The sequence below is a fragment of the Ambystoma mexicanum genome, chromosome 2q (genome assembly GCF_040938575.1).
Source record: "Ambystoma mexicanum isolate Mex_15411 chromosome 2q, UKY_AmexF1_1, whole genome shotgun sequence".
Lineage (NCBI taxonomy): Eukaryota > Metazoa > Chordata > Amphibia > Caudata > Ambystomatidae > Ambystoma > Ambystoma mexicanum.
In genome coordinates this window covers 1,399,230,097-1,399,245,971 of record NC_090924.1, presented here as the reverse complement: position 1 = coordinate 1,399,245,971, position 15,875 = coordinate 1,399,230,097, and positions in this window count along the sequence as shown.

The following is a 15,875-nucleotide window of genomic DNA, read 5'->3' as shown; positions in this document are numbered from 1 at the left end:
CCAGCCAGGTGGAGATCCCATCCCTGCCGCAGTCGGGAGTCGGAGGTCAAGCAGGGGTGGCCACCCCACCAACTGGACCCCAGCAGATAGAGGATGTGCCGGCATCATCGGGCAGGGCATGTGCACGACGGCACCGGGGGATTCCATCAACCCGGATGCCGTTGTGGTGGCAGAGGCAGTTGCATTGGAGGCAGCAGCAGGCTCAGCATGGGAGGCATCGTGGCTCGGGGCCATCAACACCCTGGGGGCAGGCATCGGCCGAGGGGCAGGAGGACCCCGGACTGGGAGTGTCTTCCGTGTGGCAGTGGTTGGGCTGGCAAATAGATGTGGAGAGGTGGCGGGCAGAGAGGGCATGGCTCAGGATGGTCAGGACGGAGAACTCCATGCACCAGGCTTTGAGGCAGGTGGAGGGACTCGAGGAAACTCGTAGGGAGTTGAGGGATTCCATGGCTGCATCCCTGCAAGACCTCAAGTCCAGGGAACAGGCCCGCCTCCGGAACATCGGCATGGAGTTCAATGATGCCCTGGCCCGTAACAGCAAACAGTGAGCCGTGGGACTAGCCCGCCGCCTTTGTAAATAGTTCTGTAGGTGTAAGTTTCCTTTCTATTTTTTTTTCCTTTGGGGCGCATGGACTATGCCCTGCCTTTTTGTATATAGTTATTACTTAGGTAGGATTTAGGTTAGGTTTCCTTTGGATTGTTGGGCTCATGGACCCTTGGATGTTCTTTTGTAAATAGTTTTGGACCTGGATTTCATTTTCTTAGACCCATGTGCTTTTTTTTTAAATATGATTTTTGTTTGATGGACGGACCCATTGCAGCCATTTTACTTTGGATTTTATTGGTTACAGCGTTCATTTTTTTTTCCTTCTTTGGACTTCCGGACTTGGAATATTTTTTTTTGTTCTGTGTGTTTGTTTTATTCATTTGGTTTGTTCTTCAATACACTTTTTTTTCTATACTTTACTTGTGTGGTCTTCTCTCATTTGTTTTGTGCATGTCACAATGTGGTTTTTCACAGTCATGTGTCGCCATTGTGTGGGTCTGAGGCACATGTATTCTTGGCATGCTGGTTATTTATTTTCTATCATGACATTGGGAATTCAATGTGGAGTGGATGGAATGCTTGGTTGGGTGTTTGGACTGGGGTGGCGTGGGGTGGGATTTGGGTGTAACGCTCACCTGATTCTCGCAGAGGCGCCGGTCTTGACTGGGCGACTACCGTATCTTCAAAGGTGATGTGCAGCACCCAATTGGCTCTTTGGGCTGGACCTCTGTGCCCTGTATGCCTGACGTGCAGAGTAAGATGTCTGCAGATAGAAAATACGGGGTTAATGAACTGGGGTTATTGGGGTGTCCCTATCTCTTTCCTCTTCTCCTCTCCTGTAGACCCCCACAGGTTAACGCTCTCACCTTAGGTAAGTGAATGCCGAGCTCTCCATCTGCCTCGGGGCAGGGTGCTGTAGCCAGTTTCTTCACTGGATAGGTAGCGCAGGCCTCTTGACTTCAGAGGACTGCTGTCTGTCGTTTACTGCACGAACGGTAAGTTTCGAGTAACTCAAATGTCTTTAAAGTCTTTAATAATGATGTCTCTTGTTTTGCAGGGTTCCGGCGATGGCGGATGACGGGCTGAAGTGAGTTGAAGATGGAGCCCGTGTGATGAATAGAAGCGCCTGGAAGCACGTAAGTAAGCGCTTGTTGCCAGCTTCACAAAGCGCTCTAACTGTCTTTTTATTTTGCAGGTACAAGTTCGGAGCGGCTGCAGGGTGCCGGGATACCCACTGGGTTAGATGTGGAAAGGAGTAATGGCACGTGAGTATTAAAGTTCCCCAATGTCTTTAAACGCACCTTGTTTTGTCTTTCAGATGCGAGATGCAGCGCCGACGGCCTCCGGAGCGTGCGAAGAGTTGGTAAGCTTTTGTCTTTCAGATGCCGGAATGCAGTGTGAAGACCTCCGGAGCGCACGAAGAGTAGGTAAGCCTTTCCCTTTCAGATGGCGGAATGCTAACCTGTTCTTTCTTGTCTTTATAGGTGTTGCTGAAGACTGGATTCAGGATGGTAAGCCTTTTTCCTTAGGCCCAGGACCGGATGCAGAAGACACGATGAGCGTTCTGCTGCAGAGGGTGCAGAATAACGCAAAGCAAGATTCATCCACCGGGTGTGGTTTAAATAGCCTCCTGTAGTGCTTAGGTGTTTCCTTCCACAGCCACGCCTAAGTAAGAAAAGAGTTCCTGGTAAAAAAAGAGTTCCTGCCTTCCAGAAGAGTTCCAGTGTTCTGAATCTAGGGAGTGGCTCGAGCCCCACCCAACAGGAAAAGTAGTTCCAAACAGAAGAGGATCAGAGGCTCAACTGGCAGGCAAGTAAGCAGCATGGTCTGCTGCAGGTAAGTCCACCCAAGCATTATGAGCCCGGCGCTTCCAGCGCTGGGACTGGGCATATTTATGAGCCTGGTGCCACTGGCGCCAGGACTGGGTCCAAAAGGTCCCAATTGGGACTGGTTGGCACTCGGAACCTGGGTTATGGATCTGCTTCCAAGGGAGTTGGGAAAACTCTGACCTTTTGGAAGCAGAGATCATGACAGTACCCCCCCTCAACGCCCCTCCCAAACCGGGCTTCTCCGGGGGTTTTGGCTTGTCAGGAAATGTTCGGTGAAATCTTTTGATTAGGCGAGGAGCGTGGACATATTCAGCAGGTTCCCAGGATCTCTCTTGGGGGCCGTAGCCTTTCCAGTCAATTAGGTAGAATAGTTTAGATTTGGAGATCTTGGAGTCCAGAATGCTTTTGACTTCAAACTCGAGTTCTCCATCAACTAGGATAGGTTTTGGAGATTTGGTTAGTCGGGTTTGAGGTTGCACAGGTTTTAATAGAGAGACGTGGAAGACCGGATGTATCTTCATGTGCGGGGGCAAGTCCAACTTGACCGCTACTGGGTTTACTATGGTAGTGATGGAATAGGGACCAAGGTGTCTTGGGTTGAATGTGCGTGGCCCTTTTAGAGATAGATATCTGGTGGATAACCAGACTTGATCCCCTACTTGATAGTGAGGGGCTTCCTTCCGATGTTGATCTGCTTCTTTCTTGTATTGTTCTTTAGCCCTTTGAAGGTGAGAAACAGCTTCCTTAAAGGCTTGGGTGATTGTAGAATGCAGGTAGTCTACTGCTGGTGTTTCAAGATCTTGGAGGGGATCCAACTCCGAGGTTCGAGGGTGACTGCCGTACAAAAGAAAAAACGGGGTTTTCCCAGTTCCCGAATGGACAGAGTTATTGTAGGCATACTCGGCTATCCAAAGGATATCTTTCCAAGTTTTTTCAGTTTGTTGCAGCATGCAGCGTAAATACTGTTCCAGAGTTTGATTGGTCCTCTCGGTTTGTCCGTCGGTCTGAGGGTGGTGACTGGTCGATAGTCTCACATCAATTTGAGCCGACCGACAGCAACTTCGCCAAAAATGAGAAATAAATTGACTACCTCGATCCGAAATTAGAACCGAAGGAAAACCGTGCAGTCGGACGATGTTTTCGAGAAATTCTCGGGCCAGAGTTGCTGCTGTTGGCAAGCCTTTGAGTGGAATGAAATGCGCCATCTTGGAGAATAAGTCCACGATTACTAGAATCGTATTGTATCCGGAGCATGGAGGTAGATCAGTGATGAAGTCCATAGAAAGCGTATGCCAAGGGCGAGGTGGGATGTCAATAGGGCGTAAGAGGCCTGCTGGTCTTTCCTTTTGACTCTTGTTTTGGGCGCATACTCCACAGGACATTATAAAGTCTCTGATATCTTTTTTCCAAGACGGCCACCAGAAGTAGCGCTTGATCTTTTCTGAGGTCTTGGCTATACCGGGATGACCTTCCATTAAAGAGTCGTGATAACAAGAGATTACTTTTTTCTGTAAATCTGTGCTGGGTAGGTATAATCGTTCTTGGAAATACAATAAGTTGTCCTTTACTGCAAAGTCCTTTCCCTGCAGATGCCAATTCTGTATGTCTGCTGGAGTTACAAGTTGCCTGGCTTTATCCTTAACTTCCTCTATGGATTCTGTGGTGATTACACCCAGAATTCTTTGTTCGGGAATGATTGGTACAGGTTTAGGGTTGATCAAGTGTTCTTCCACTCCCATCCGAGAAAGGGCATCGGCTTTACCATTCTTGGTACCAGGTCGATAGGTAATTATGAAGTCAAACTCGGCAAAGAATAATGCCCAACGGAGTTGTCTAGAGGATTGGGCTTTTGCGGTTTTCAAATATTGCAGGTTTCGGTGATCCGTAATCACAGTAACGGTGTGTCGGGCCCCCAGCAGATAATGCCGCCAAGCCTTAAAGGCAGACTTGATAGCCAGAAGTTCCTTGTCAGTAATCGTGTAATTGACTTCAGGAGGCGAGAATTTGCGGGACCAAAATGCCACGGGATGCAACTGATTGGTGACCGGGTCCTTTTGTGATAGAACTGCCCCCATGGCAAGGCTTGAAGCATCAGTTTCCACGATATAGGGGAGTTCGGGGCGAGGGTGTTTTAAGATTGGTGCAGAGATAAATTTAGTCTTCAAATCCTGGAAAGCTTGTTCCGCCTCGGTAGACCATTCAAAACGTTTGTTTTTCTTTAACAAGGCAGTGATGGGCTGGACTATTCGAGAGAACTCGGGGATAAACCTACGGTAAAAGTTAGCGAAGCCTAACATGCTTTGCACACCTTTTACGGAGGATGGTGATGGCCATTTGAGAACTGCATCGACCTTCTTTGAATCCATACGCACTCCGCCAGGTGATAATATGAATCCCAAGAATTCAACTTCAGTCACGTTGAAAACACATTTTTCCAACTTAGCGAAAAGTTTGTGTTGACGCAATCTTTCGAGGACCATTTTCACGTGTTTCCGATGTTCAGATTCCGATGAAGAATAAACGAGAATGTCGTCGATGTAAACAACAACACACACATCTATGAGCTCTCTGAGGACATCGTTCATAAAATATTGAAAGGCGGCCGGGGCATTGCAAAGTCCGAAGGGCATGACCTGATATTCAAATAGCCCATACTTGGTGCGGAAGGCCGTCTTCCATTCATCGCCCTCTTTTACTCGTACCAAGTGGTAAGCTCCTCTAAGATCCAGCTTTGTATATATGCATGCTTTTCTGACTTGGTCCAGGAGTTCAGGGATCAAAGGTAACGGATATCTATTCTTAACGGTGATCTGGTTCAGGGAGCGATAATCGATACAAGTTCTAAGGTCTCCTTCCTTTTTTGGAACGAAGAACAAAGCTGAAGAGGCAGGGGACTTGGAGGGACGAATAAACCCATTTGCCAGGTATTGATCCAGATATTGTCGAAGGTGAAGGTTCTCAGGCTCGGTGAGGGCATAAATTCTACTACAAGGAGGAGTAGATCCAGGTATCAGGTCTATCTGGCAGTCATAAGACCTATGAGGAGGTAGAGAGTTAGCCTGCTCCTTCCGGAAAACATCTTGGTATTCTAGGTATTCGGGAGGTAACTGGGGAGTCTCTGAAGAAATTGCTGCCAGTGCAACACCAGGTGGAGGGTGACACGTAGAGACACATTCTGGAAACTGGACCGTTCTTGCTCGCCAATCGATCAGAGGATTGTGTTTCTCTAACCAAGGTATTCCTAGAATAATCTGGAACTGAGGGGCCTTGATCACATCGAACACGATCTTCTCATGGTGTCCATCTTGACTTACTAGCGTCACCTCTTGAGTGGTGTGCGTTACTGGCCCGGAGGCTATCTCCGTACCATCCACCGTAGTAATGACGTCCTTTACAGCCTTGGGACAAAGAGTTAGATTCATCCTCAAAACCATTTCATGATCCACATAATTGCCGATGGCACCGCTGTCGACGTAAGCTTCAATTGCATGTAATCGACCCGGATTATCAGGGCTAATGAGGACCATAGGTATCACGAAATGCGAGGTCACGGAACTGGTTTTCACGCTCGGCAAGAGGACCTCTATTCTTGTCGGGCGAGGTCGTTTCCCTGCTCAGAGTTTGTAACTGTGGTAACTGCAGCTCCTACTGCCTTCTTGGCAGGTTTCACCGGACAGTCTCGAAGAAAGTGCCCTGAGTTTCCGCAATATAGGCATAATTGCAACTGTTTTCTCCTTTCCCGCTCCCTTTGTGTTAGAGGACCTTTCAGACCCCCTATTTGCATGGGTTCCCCGGAGTCTACTCCTTTGGAAGGAGTTGGCGGTTTGGAAAATACTCGAGCATCAAACTTGGAATGATCGGCCTTCCTGTTCTGCAGTCTGTGATCTATTTGAATGACCAAGTCTATATAATCCGAACAGTCTTGTGGGGGATTCACTACTTGGGCTAAAACGTCTTTGAGCTCTCCACGTAGACCTCTATAAAACAGCGTAATCCTTTTGTCCTCAGGCCATTGAGTTTCCACTATTAGTCTATTGAAAGATGCAATATAAGCCAAAAGGTCTTGATTACCCTGTCGCAACGAAAGAAGTTCATTGTCCAAGGCCTGCCCCTGTGCATGTCTTGCGAACAGTTTTTCCATACTAAGCTGAAAGGCTTGAAAATCATGGAGAACCGGATCATCTTGATTAACTAGAGGGATCGACCAGTCTGCCGCATTGCCACTAAGGTACGAAAGTACAAAAGCTACTTTAGCTTGATCAGTTGGAAAGGCTGCTGGCCGGCATAAGAAGTGCAACCGGCACTGATTGATAAATACCGCAAACCTCTTTGGGTCACCAGAAAATCGTTCGGGCGGAGCCAGAGGTACATTCCCAGGTAGGTTGATCTGCACTGGATTCATAGAGGATGTTGAAGGAAGATTTGCCCCTGATGCGGGTAGCGGGGTCTGTCCGGCTTGTGACTGTAGCAATTGTCTAGCAAGATCATCTGTTCTCTCCTTGGAAATAATTAGTTCCCTTCTTAGAGCGTTCGTTTCCTGACGAGCTGCATGCACTTCTGCCCTTAGTTCCCCTAGTAACCGGGCTAGGTGGTCAGTATCCGAGGTTTCCATAGCGCCTGGGCGAGAGTTTTGCGGTAGGCTTTGCGTTCTGTAACGCTCACCTGATTCTCGCAGAGGCGCCGGTCTTGACTGGGCGACTACCGTATCTTCAAAGGTGATGTGCAGCACCCGATTGGCTCTTTGGGCTGGACCTCTGTGCCCTGTATGCCTGACATGCAGAGTAAGATGTCTGCAGATAGAAAATACAGGGTTAATGAACTGGGGTTATTGGGGTGTCCCTATCTCTTTCCTCTTCTCCTCTCCTGTAGACCCCCACAGGTTAACGCTCTCACCTTAGGTAAGTGAATGCCGAGCTCTCCATCTGCCTCGGGGCAGGGTGCTGTAGCCAGTTTCTTCACTGGATAGGTAGCGCAGGCCTCTTGACTTCAGAGGACTGCTGTCTGTCGTTTACTGCACGAACGGTAAGTTTCGAGTAACTCAAATGTCTTTAAAGTCTTTAATAATGATGTCTCTTGTTTTGCAGGGTTCCGGCGATGGCGGATGACGGGCTGAAGTGAGTTGAAGATGGAGCCTGTGTGATGAATAGAAGCGCCTGGAAGCACGTAAGTAAGCGCTTGTTGCCAGCTTCACAAAGCGCTCTAACTGTCTTTTTATTTTGCAGGTACAAGTTCGGAGCGGCTGCAGGGTGCCGGGATACCCACTGGGTTAGATGTGGAAAGGAGTAATGGCACGTGAGTATTAAAGTTCCCCAATGTCTTTAAACGCACCTTGTTTTGTCTTTCAGATGCGAGATGCAGCGCCGACGGCCTCCGGAGCGTGCGAAGAGTTGGTAAGCTTTTGTCTTTCAGATGCCGGAAAGCAGTGTGAAGACCTCCGGAGCGCACGAAGAGTAGGTAAGCCTTTGCCTTTCAGATGCCGGAATGCTAACCTGTTCTTTCTTGTCTTTATAGGTGTTGCTGAAGACTGGATTCAGGATGGTAAGCCTTTTTCCTTAGGCCCAGGACCGGATGCAGAAGACACGATGAGCGTTCTGCTGCAGAGGGTGCAGAATAACGCAAAGCAAGATTCATCCACCGGGTGTGGTTTAAATAGCCTCCTGTAGTGCTTAGGTGTTTCCTTCCACAGCCACGCCTAAGTAAGAAAAGAGTTCCTGGTAAAAAAAGAGTTCCTGCCTTCCAGAAGAGTTCCAGTGTTCTGAATCTAGGGAGTGGCTCCAGCCCCACCCAACAGGAAAAGTAGTTCCAAACAGAAGAGGATCAGAGGCTCAACTGGCAGGCAAGTAAGCAGCATGGTCTGCTGCAGGTAAGTCCACCCAAGCATTATGAGCCCGGCGCTTCCAGTGCTGGGACTGGGCATATTTATGAGCCTGGTGCCACTGGCGCCAGGACTGGGTCCAAAAGGTCCCAATTGGGACTGGTTGGCACTCGGAACCTGGGTTATGGATCTGCTTCCAAGGGAGTTGGGAAAACCCTGACCTTTTGGAAGCAGAGATCATGACATTGGGTGGCCTTAAGCGCCATGGGTCTGGAGTGTTATGACGTGTCGGGTCCGGGGACATGAGTCGGGGCCTGCTGGCAGGTGCCCGTCAATGGTGGGTGGGTGGGGGACAAGATTCGGGGCCTGCTGGCAGGTGCCGGTCAATGGTGGATGGGGGACATGAGTCGGGGCCTGCTGGCAGGTGCCCGTCAATGGTGGGTGGGGCACATGAGTCAGGGCCTGCTGGCGGGTGCCCGTCAATTTTGGGTGGGGGACATGAGTCGGGGCCTGCTGGCACGTGCCCGTCACTGGGGGTGGGTGGGGGACATGAGTCGGGGCCTGCTGGCAGGTGCCCGTCAATGGGAGTGGGTGAGGGACATGAGTCGGGGCCTGCTGGCAGGGGCCCGTCAATGGTGGGTGGGTGGGCGACATGAGTCGGGGCTCACAAGTGCGCTCACAAGTGCATGGTGCCATGTGGGCTGCCTGCAGGGCATGGTGAGGGTTGTATGGTAGTCCCCTGTGGTGTGGGCTGCCTGCAGGGCATGGGGAGGGGAGAAAGGCCACACCCCGGAGGGGACACAATGCAAAATCGCATGCGAAACTTCCTGCGCACCCCCGAAATACATGCACCCCGCTCGCACAAGCCTTATCGCGTGTGAAACTCCCTGCGTACCCCCGAAATACACGCACCCTGCTTGCACAATGCCTATCGCGTGTGAAACTCCCCGCGTACCCCCGAAATACATGCACCCCGCTCGCACAAGGCTTACCGCGTGTGAAACTGCTCGTGTACCCCCGAAATACATGCACCCCGCTTGCACAAGCCTATCGCGTGTGAAACTTCCCGGTCACCCCCGAAATACACATACCCCGCTTGCACAAGGCCTATCACGTGTGAAACTCCCCGCGTACCCACGAAATACACGCACTCTGCTCGCACAAGGCCTATCACGTTTGAAACTGCCCGCGTACCCCAAAATACACGCACCCCACTCGCACAAGGCCTATCGTGTGTGAAACCTCCTGCGCACCCCCGAAATACACATACCCCGCTCACACAAGGCCTATCGCATGTGAAACTCCCCGCGTTCCCCCGAAATACACGCACTGCGCTTGCACAAGGCCTATCACGTGTGAAAATGCCCGCGTACCCCCGAAATACACGCACCCCGCTTGCACAAGGAATATCGTGTGTGAAGCTTCCCACGCACCCCCGAAATACACATACCCCCGAAATACACGTACCCCGCTCACACAATGCGTATTGCGTGTGAAACTTCCCGCTCACCTCCGAAATACACGCAGGCACCCCATCCACCCTGGGAATGTCCCACAGGCAGCCCACTCACCCTCCCCATGCCCCACAGGCAACCAATCCACCTTGGGCATGCCCCACAGGCAGCCCACACAACAGAGGGTGCTTTTTCTGCGCAATTTACATGGCATGAGTGGGGTACGCGTATTTCGAGGGGTGCACAAGTGCATTATCACGAGTTTTGTCTGCCGTGAACGGGGTACGCCTAGTATTTTCACACGATTACAGTGTAGTGGCCCTGTAAACTGGTCTAGGGTTAGCACGCCCCTTTGCGCTGCATTGGGGATTTCAATGGCTTTTCCTTGCACAAGGGGTGTTCTTGGGGGCGTAACTGGGGCTGTGGGATGTTCTCTGAGCCAGCGCTGAAAATAGCTTGGAAATTCCATGAATGCGCGGTGCGCCAGAATGCTGTTTAGCGCACACGGCTGGCGCACGCTGGCACACGCTCCCTCTCTGCGCTGCTCGCGTGCGCTGCCTATGTGCTGAAATCTATGAATTCCCCCTTTACCTGCCTCCTCCAAACTGATCTGTAATTTACTGATAACTTCAGAATCATTCTCCTATAGTCTTAAAAACTGATTTAAGAGAAACCAAAGCTTCGCACATAACCTTATTAAGCAATCTTTATCAGAATGTTTGTCTGAAGCCCTGAAAAGTCTTAATAGGCAGACCTGTACGATGCTGCCCTCGTCAGAAATGTCATGCAATGACTCTTTTTGCACCTCCTCACATATGCGATCTCGCCATAAAACTGCATTTTCTGATGACCACACCCCATGGGCAAATAGCTTTGCCTCCAAGTAGTTCACCAGCTCAGAAAAATGTGCATCTGTTGCTATTGAATACCTACCAAATATGGCCCCAACGCGCCGTTATATTCTACTTATGTCCCATCTCTTGTTTGATAACCCCGATTTTGCTGTGATGAGTAATTGCTCATTCTGTGATAAAATATGAGAATTAATTGATATAGGTATGCCATCGGTATATATGGGAAATAATGACACTGCGCGCAGAGCCACACTACCACCTCACAGAATGAGTTCCCTTTTAAGTGCACTGTTAGGGAGAATTCTCCAGAATGGCTAATTTCCCTTACCCACTGAGTCCCTCACCAGCTTTGCTGGATTTCTAGGATTTATTTGTTTCACCTGGCAAGAGTGTGACCCTTTTTTTCCCACTCTTACATGTGTTTTGCTGTGTGTGTTTAACATTTTTGTGTTCGTAGACTGTGGAGCCTCACCTACTCCACGGGCATCATCTTTTTACTGTGTGTTACACAGCACCTTCATTGCAGTGACACAGGGTTGTCTTTTAGACTTCCCCAAACAGCAGTATATATCAGATTGTCAGTATTGAATTTACTGGTATCTCACCAGTCAAAGTAACCTTATGAGAGTAAAGTGGGTACACTAGTATAGAAAAATAAACTTTCTTTTATTTTTTTGTTTATAGCAAAGAGAATAACAATTCAATGAGTACATAATACAACAGAAAACATACATAAACAACACAGTTTATACAAACAAAGAAAGAACACTGGTTTAACATTAAATGGCTATGTACATATTTTCATTGCATCGTTATTTTATTAGGTTCGCTTTACAGTTTCGGAATAAGACTCAGTGAGTCAAACATGAGGCACCTATTATTACACATGAATGCCTGAGGGAATGCAGATGTTGCCAATGTGTTCACGGCACCAGGTTCTATACCAGCCTGATGGGGAATGTGTGCCATCAAATTAAAAAAGTAAGCACAAACGCATCAGCTGGTGTGCACTGTAGGAGAGAGTAGGAGAGATGCTGTAGAGGTAGGGATACTGCATATGAGGGTAAGTAAGTGAGCCATGACGTTATATGCAGAGGAGGTAGTAAACGGGATACAAACATCAATTAGCTGGCATACATTACAGATGGAAATGCACTTTCTTGTAGTAAGCACGTTATGAAATGATCCACTTCAGGGTGAATAGGATATCTGTCCAGTTTGCACTATGTATATATTAACCAAAACTAACCAACTAACACTTTTCCATTAATTGATAATTTACCTTTAACAAAGGAGTGCAAAATGCTTCAGATGACATGTCAAAAGTAAGGTGCTTTATGCAGTGGAATTAAGACGTGCCGGCAAAGTGCATTAGCTGTGATTTCATTACACAAGTTGCAAAGGAAAATATATACTCTGGAGAAGGCGCTATTGTGTGATGCAGGAAGCTATTGTTACAAACATCTTTGGGATGTTATTCTCTAAGGGAAGAGATGCCAACCAGCTTGGGTGATGATGCACGTCGTGTTAGAGGCAGGTTTTTAGTGAGATTGACAGGGTTGGCATATAATTTCAGGAGACAGAAGGGGTGGGAAGATCTACCGACAGATGAACCAGTGATTGGCTGGGATCATGCAGTACAGAGAGGCAGGATGTTTCCACGCAGCAGACTGAGAAGACGAGCTGTGGTAGGAGAGAAGTTGTGGCCTTCTATTTGCGCACCTTTCAAATGTTATTTGGAGAAATAGCATTTTTGTGCTAAGCGTGGTTCATGCCAAATATTCATAACCCAAGGTCGAAGTGGGTGAAACTCACATTGTGTCATTGAGCTGAGTTCATGTTGAAATGTCTCTTTTGCTGTTTATTCTTACTGAATTACATTCACATGATTATTTGTATCGCTAGTCAAGGTTGCTGTTTTACAATCATTAAGTTCACTTATAAAAGCACATTTTAAAAGTTACTGCATGTCTTGATACATTATTCATGGTTTTTGGGTTGTGTCATTTGATTTACTGTGTGTTTTATAGATAGACAGATTGTGTGAGTGCGATGTTTCGGCTGTGCATGCTTACAGCTGAGCAGATCTGTCAAAGACAGTAGTCCAGCCTCGTAAATAAGATGTTGGAGAGACAGTTAGCTCTGTCACCATTTCAAGTATGTAAGACCCAGAAGTCTGTATTTAGAGTTGAACCCAAATAGAATACAGGTACCAGAGGGAAGTCTTGTCACATCACAGGGGGTATCATCAGAATAACGCAACACCACTATACCATCATAAAGAAATATCACAAGATTATGTAATAGTTCACTAACAAAATCCCTAACATAATTTGGTGCTTTGGCATGTGGGAAGGAATTTTAACCTATATCAATTAATTGATTTAGGTATGCCATCGGTATATCTAAATGTCATTTGGGTATTTCATATGCTCATGTCATTGATAAGAGTTGGTTTACCGTGCTTGAGCGGATTCTATGTTATACGGGTGCGTGTGTTCAACTATAACTGGATGTATTCCCTCGAAATAGCCCATCAAAAATAGTCCACAACCTGTATAAAGGATCAAATAATAAGCTTGTAATGGCTGGGCTCTCACTATATTTGAAGATCGGTATCTATGTTATACGGTAACTTAGTATGAAAGTCGCTTACCATATTGCCACTGAATTGCAAATCATTGAAGTGCGCACGTTCAAAGTTATAAACCCTCTAAAAAAATCACATCAGTTAATTCCACGTCCTCTAAAAGTAAGACGAATAGAATGCCTGAACATCCTTTTCGTCGGATGAGTTCTAAGCAATTTTCCAATGGTAAAGGCCCATAGCGTTAAAATGTATTCAATTACCACAAGCGTGTTGTAATCTCAGGTGTGAATACCTCGATCATCACGCACGAATGCCGCGCAAATCTGTCCCGTTATTTGCAGTGTCTGGCAATGCATGTGACGGCACGCGCGCCGTTGGGCGAGGGCGCTTGGCGCCACACGCATGACGTCATATGTTTGCATTTTTAGGTTCGCGCATGTCTAATGTGTTTTAGAATTATAGTTAACCTAGAGTGACTACGCATGATTCATTATGGATCAGGCAATTTCTACCCAACTTTAGCAATGCGTATAAAATATGTGTGAACCACGAATGTATTGAGTAAACCTATGTGTATGCTCGTGCCTGCCAGAGATCACGTCCATCATCCTGATCATTGTGACGTCACGTATTGGCTTGGATACTTTTTATGGATGAGACGTGCTACATATGAATATGTTCATACAAACTTTGTGTATCGACTATATTTGTTAAATAATTTATCTATGTGTAATGGCGCTTACCAAAAAAGCGGCGTATAATATGTGACTCAGAGTTTAATTGATCATCTTGCTGTGCAGTGATAAAGTGAGTAAGCAAAACGGGAGGGAAAATATATAAATATATTGTTTTGGTTTGAAGCCCGATGTTCACTGACACTTACTGGGCGCTCATTCAGATATGCTGTGTCCATCTCTGATTTGAGATATGGCTTGTGTGTGCATGAGATGAGGTACAGTTTATTCACCTGGATGGTATCATGAGGTGCATTACTCATACTGAGGTACAATTTCTACACAATATCTATGCATTAGGCAATGAGACAGTAACTTGGATAAGACATCATGAAAAGTTTAATAATTTGACATGCAAACATAACAGGATTTACAGAATTGTGTATTCCATTCCCTCATTCATAGAAACCCATTAATTGTGTGGTCTGTATGGAAACTCACTTGAGTACAGCGCAAAAGGCAAATGCATTTGCCTTCAGCCTTGAATGTGTTTCTATCAATTTCATATTATTTTAGAGTGGTGAAAGCCCACAACCTTAGGATACAAACCCATACGTATTAACAACTGCCTCAATGAGGTACTATCATCCATTTTCTTCCTTTCAATTAAGGACGTATATTCGTTGTTTTTACAGATTATAGTTTCAGGGTCTCTACATTGAATATATAACCTCCACAAAGAGAAAGCATCCTTCACACATTCTAAGTGGAGGTGGGAGATTGAAGGTGTTCACATGAATGAAGCAATAAAAGATCGCCGGGCCGATCTTAGGAATTTCTTGGAAGAGCACAGCCCCCCATCCCCTCTCCAACCTGAAGGAGGATGTGGTGATGGAGGTTGGAGACATCAAAGGCAATAGTATTGCTGGAAAATGAACATCCGCTATCACACGCCCCTGTGATCCTACACGTCGACAGACTGTTGCCAAGATGCCTCTGGGCAGGGTGGAGTGCTAGGATCTCTAGGAAAAGATTGCATCTGGGCAGCGATAGTGGTATTGCTCAATTCCTTAACCTCTGTCCACATCATGAAGCTTTTCCCCTAATGCAGTCACACCTTGGTTTGCCTGAGAACTCTCCAGGCCGCAGTTAAGCCAGAGCTAAACTCTCCATTCCTGCGGTAGGTTTTGTGAAGCGGGCTAGATGGTACGATGTTGATGATAAGACTCCCTTGGCTGATGCTGCCACACTATTGTCGAGAAAAACAGAGGCTGAAGTTTGGAGGCAAGCATTGTCTCTGCTGTATCATGTGAGGCATCTGTACGGTTGAGCAGATACAGCATAGCTCTGTTTTAAAGAGGTTTTAGGGACTAAGGACACAGAATGATCTGGGGAAGAAGGAGAGAGTAAAGTACTTTCCTTCAGCTAAGATAGTGGAAGAGCCTGGTCATCGGTGTAGGGGTGATACTTTCCAACTGTACCAGATGCTAAACTGTGAGAAAATGGCTGACCAAAAAAATGGATGTATGACAAATGAGGAGGAAGAGATAAATACTATAATGGACTTAGACACCTGGACATTAATTTGCTCACGTACAGAGTACTTCGTAATGAACAGAGCACTCTCTGGACCCAAATCACTCAGATCATGTAGCCGCTGCACTTGTGAAACATTCCCTAGAACCCATACACATGTGCTGTGTGAATATCAAAAGTTGTATGACATGTGGTAAGAAAGCCTGGAGGCCCATCCCTCCAGTCTTGCACTGTCATAAGGTACAAGCCTGTTCTGGTATTGTGCATTCACCAAACTGACTCGATGGTTGTATCGTACCAGCAGAGCATGTGACCTGTTTGGCTCGAACATCAAGTAGCCAATGTCAATGACCTTGAATTGCTGCTTCTTCGAACAACGCATCAAACCACCAAGGTCTCTGCATCGAACCACTCTGGACCTTGACTTGAACCGCTGGAAGCATCGTGTCACTCATCAACTCTACCTCGCGGAAACCATCATCTCAAACTGGCTAGAACTACAGACTGACCTTGGTGGGGTCACTGATCTGCATTGTTCAAACTCTGCCTTTGAACTATATAGGAGCTTCTTTGAAC